Raw genomic sequence first — 5358 nt, forward strand, 5'->3', positions numbered from 1 at the left:
GTTCACATGTTCCTGGCAGCCTGTTTTAAATGCCGCTTCCTGCAAAAGCCCTCGGCCAACAGCTGCACGATCCGAGGGGAGGAGCCTTGCAGCCTGCAAAAGGGGAGGGGAGGCGGAGCGCTTCCCACCTTTCTTCTCTGTGTGTGTGTGAGTGAGGGGGGGAGGTTGGGGCTGTGTGAGAGGAACTCCGGTCCACAGAGAGGCATTCCAGGCCGACCCCCGACCTCCTTTCCCTCAGGCCTCGCCTCGCTTCTGCCTTCCCCCCCTCCCCGCCCCAATCCCGAGCAGGGCGGGCGGAGAGGAAGGGCCGAGCTGGCTCCCTATTTGCATACAGTTCTCGCGGCTTGGGGAAAGGGGGGGAAAAAAACACCGAGGAACACGCACGCACGAAGCCGGCAACTGGCCTGGTTGCAAAGAGCCACTTTGTTCCCAAGCCGGCAGAAAAAGAAGAAGAAGAAAGTGGGGGGGGGAAGCACGCTTGTGCACACGTTTGCGTGGGGTTAAACACCTCCCCCCCTCACTCCACCTTTCTTTTACAAAAAGGGCTTCTCGTTTTTTCCCCCAAATCTTTAACAGTAAACCCGGATCCTGTTTTTGAATCCAGAAGCTGGAAACTTGGATGCAAAGAGTGGAGCAGTTATTGTATATTCACACACACACAGAGAGAGCGAGAGAGAGCGAGACAACGGTTGGGCAACAGCCTCAGGTATACATTTCGGGTAAAACAAGAATTCCATTTCAAGTGTCAGTTTCTGGCTTTTGAGCCGAAAAGGGAGGGAATCCGAAATGGGCGAGAATGACTGGTTGGTTGGGTGAAACTGGCCTGTGTTCCTAACTTAAGTCCCTGCCCTCTTTGAGGGCTTTTAAATCAAACCGTCATTTAATATAAATTAAAAAAGAAAAAGAAAAGAAAGCGAGGAACCTTAGCCAAAAAGGGTGGGGACGAAAGAGGAAACTGCGAAGTGGTTCCAGGAATACTGTCTCTTGTGAGAAAGTTTGTGAAGATACCATAATTCGTACTCCCTTTTGATGTGCGGGGCTCTTGCAACAAGAATTGCAATCGCGTGTGTGTGTGTGTGTGTATTAAAAGTGAATGTGAATTATTGCTTCTCACAAACTTTCTCACATAGGAACAGCACCGTGTGCCTGTTTTAACTCTTTACAGCTTTGACTTTGACTGGCAAGAATAAGGTTTCGCTTATTGAGAAATATTGAGTTACAAGTAGAGAAAGAGTAATTTCACAAAGAGGGAAGTACAAGTGGACAGATAATAAATTTATAGATTTGGACAAGGTCATTTACATTATCAAATCCAATCTTTTGTTTAGTACAGGACTAACCTCTATTTTAATTTCACTCATCCTCCCTGCTTTTCACACCATTCATCTGAAACCATTAAATCAATATGTCCACATCTGACACAATGAACTGTAACAATCATAGACTAATCCTTTTTTCCAGCTTAGTTTTAGCACAATAATAGTACAGAAACTTGTTCCAAGACACAAATCCCTATTAGGTTAACAGGAAATGTAGTTAAAACTGCTGTCAAAATCTAAATCATCAATGCAAAGCTTTTTGATATAGGTAATATTCAATTTACAACAGTTCATTTAGTGACTTCAAAGTTACAACAGCGCTGAAAAAAAAATTATGGCCATTTTTCACATTTATGACCATTTCAGCATTCCCCATTGTCATGTGATCAAAATTTAGACACTTGGCAACTGACTCATTTGTGACGATTGCCAAAGTCCTGGGATCATGTAATCCCCTTTTGCAATCTTCTGACAAGTAAAGTCAATTGTGAAGTTAGATTCACTTAACAACAATCTTACTCACTTAACACCTGCAGTGATTCACTTAATAACTGTCTCACTTAGCAACATAAATTTTGGGCTCAATTGTGGTCGTAAATCAAAGATTATTTGTATTGCCATGAAGTAATACTATGGATCTGCGACATTGAATTTCATGGTTTTTATACCAAAGCTACCACACTAAGATTATATTTGGCATTAAATTGGTCAGTGGATAGTCGGGGAATAGAGTGGAGAATGTGACTTTTGATTCTCTTTTATCTCTCAGTGGCTATTGACTCTTCAACCTTCATATTCTTTTGGAGCACTTTTTAAAATTAGGACATCCGACTGTGTAATGAATCTTTTATGTTCATTTATTTTATTTATTAAGGAAATTTATATGGCTACCTAATTCATAGTGATTCCAAGCAGCATATAGGAATAAAATCCCCCCCAAAAAAACCAGAAACAGTGACAAAGCAACAAAATAAGGTAACAGATAGCAGAAAGCTGTTTTTAAAAAATGTGTTTATGTACAATTAAGGCTTACTGATTAAATTTTTGAGGTTTATCAGACGTAAACAAGATTTCTCAGTCATTTTCTCTTCTCAGCAGCTGCTTTTAACATATAAAAATAGGATCTTGGTTTAAAACACACACTCATACAGGTAAAAGGGCTTTTGACAGAATATCTGAAAACAACAGTCTCCAAGAAATCTTCCCAGGAATCCAGTGACTTCTATTCTGTGGTCCACTGGAGTTACTAATTATGTGCAATCCCCTGATTTGCTGATAGGAGTAAACAATTTTATTTGGAAAGTTTGCTGATTACCCTGATCAAAGCCCAATATTCATCCTTTAGCCCCTGGTTATCTACCTTCAGGTCTGATAACATCTTGAATTCTTCCATTTCATATATTTGCCTTTTCAGAGCTATTCACTCCCCTTTTTCCATTTCTTGCAGAGATCGATCAACACATTTTTTTTTTTTGTCTCTGGGTTACCTTCGCCAAATTGTAGTTTAAGGGCCATTAATTTGTATCATGCAATTATGCTTTCAGTTTTTCATTGTGAGCTATAATCTTTCATAAAATTTCTAAAAAATAAGTTGTATCTTCTTTTTCTAGTTTACTGGCATATAATTTGTGATTTTCCAAGTAACTGTAACCGGGTCATCCTAATACTGAGTCATAACAATCTCCAGATGACCCTGTGTCATATCTTGAATGACTGTCACTCTTCGCTTCTTTTTTATTAGTTTCCTCTTCTGGAATTAGGTACATGTTCTTGTTTCATCATTATCCTAAGTCCAAAAACAAATTCCAGTGGATCTTTGTTTTTCTCTTTCTTTTATTGATTTTGTTCATGATTTATCTTTTACCTTCTTTCTTGTCTGTTTTTCTCTCTAATTTTCTTTTGCTGCACTTCTTGAGTAGGCAGAAGTTATGTCTATAATGCTGTTTGCGCTATTCATTTGGCTTGAAAAATTAGAAGATGCGGCTACTAAGAAATTGATGAAGCAGTTGAAGATGTAGTTCTATAACTATGATACAGTTCTTCTAAGGTTCACACATAACTTTATCATCATCCTTAGTTTCTGGTTCTTCCTTTTCTACTTGGTTTCCTTTGTCTTGTTTTTCTTTTCCTTTCTATTCTTCATTCTCTTGTTCTCTAATTCATGTAGCCCAACTTCTATCATTTTTTTCCCCAGCTTCCTGGACATGGGTTAATGTTACACCCTCTGTGGATGTTCTGGATTGCCTTGTTTGTCTTGATCTAGCTTTTCTTTGGAATTCCAATTCTTCTTCCTGAACAAGAATGAAGTATGACCTGTGCCTCTCCCTGACTTCTGAAGGTGACATAGTACCGCTGGTCGTTGTAGACCAGGCGGTTGTAGTACTCACAGTACTTACAACTAATGGTTGTAGGTAACAGGAGCAGTCAGTGCTGTAGAAACATTGTATTCCTCAGCCCATAAACAATTTGAAATGCTTTGCATGGCTGATGCTGCTGAACCTGTGATGGCCTTTGTAGGAGTGTTTGTGCTAGAAAGCAGATTTTTCTGAACACCAGTCACAGAGATAACAGTCGATGGGGAAGTAATGTTTGGAATACTACAGTTAGTCAAGTCATCTTGTCTTTTACAAAAGGAACCACTTTTAAGATAGCTTGAATTAAGTGATGAAGTTCCTTTGTTTCATATATTTCCTCTGCATCTTATTCCCATTTTCTTCTAGTATAAGATCCACTGCCATATTATTATACTGGCTTAAGAATTCCTATTTTCTTACTCTTCAGATTCAGAGCCAGACATGTTATAGATATAGATATTGTAAGTGTCATATAATCACGTTGTTGTTTTTGTATCTTTCTCCTAATCTCCCAATCTAAGGCTTGGAGCTGAATGCGTAACACAGTTCAATCTTTTTCCTTCTGAATTGGTTTGCTAACTGTAATCTTTGCCAGAACCCTGTAATTTTTATTTATGTAGTTATATCCCGCCTTTATTGTTTTTACAAGTAATTCAAGGTGGTGAATGTATCCAACACATTTTCCCCCTCCATTGGTGCACAGGGGAGACTCGAAAAAGGTCTTAACAGAAATGGCCTTCAGATTTTTGGGAAACTCTTCAACCACCTCCAGAAAGCAAATGAATCTTGCAGAATTGATGTTAGTCCTATGAGATAGACCCTACAAGAAGCACAACCAGGAGTTCTAGCTCTGTTCTTTATTGTAAGGTTATATTAACAGAAACTTGCAAGACTGAAAGTATTTCTTACTCTCTGAAAAACTAGGGAGGGTCCCTTCTGAAATGTTTTCCACACCCTCCTTCTCTTCTGTGGGTTGAGACATCTTTTATATGCCTGTTATCCTGTCTGTAGCTCTTCCTAAAGTTCCCCAGGATCATTCCCACATACCATTACAACAGATTCATCCATCTATGAATGCTCTGACTGTAGTAGTCTTGACACACCATGCTCCTCCTTTCCCATTCTGGCATAGTTGCATGGTTTTGCAGATTCTACTTGTGACCCCCTAGGTCACATCCCATCCAGCTCCATCCTCAGCGAGATGAGTCTGAACTCTGTCTGTGATCACCATTCATCCCACATTGTTCATTGTGCTATTCTATTCACTTCAATTTCTGCCAATCTCTGTATCCTCCCATATGTCCTTATCATCAACCACCCAACAGGCCAGTTCTTCCTGCCTGGTTAAAACACTTGCCATTCTCCTTTTATCTGAACAATAATCCCACCCAAATCAACCTTTGTCCTGATCACTAGGTCCCTGAACAAACAAAATTATATATATATATATCAAATGTTAAAGAATGTGATCCTCTATCTCACAATTAATCTACCCTCCTGTTGTCTGGAATGTAGATTATTATTAGGCATCGAGTTACACTTTCAGAATCAACTACCCCTGAAGAAATTATTCAGCTAACAATGTTGTTACACTTTAATACTTTCACAGTGGAGATTTAGACAATAGAAAATATCAGTCCTTTCAGCCAAGATACTTGTTTTATTTAGCAAGCTTTTGTCTGTGG

General features: G+C 39.3%; 1 pseudogene; it reads right to left on the reverse strand.

The window, feature by feature from the left end:
* Positions 1-2610: 2610 nt before the first annotated feature.
* LOC139318359 (protein phosphatase 1 regulatory subunit 12A pseudogene) lies at positions 2611-4116 on the reverse strand (annotated as a pseudogene).
* Between the last annotated feature and the right edge of the window lie 1242 nt (positions 4117-5358).

Source organism: Pituophis catenifer, unplaced genomic scaffold, assembly GCF_029215685.1.
Source record: "Pituophis catenifer annectens isolate HBS135680 unplaced genomic scaffold, rPitCat1.0.hap2 SCAF_6, whole genome shotgun sequence".
NCBI lineage: Eukaryota > Metazoa > Chordata > Lepidosauria > Squamata > Colubridae > Pituophis > Pituophis catenifer.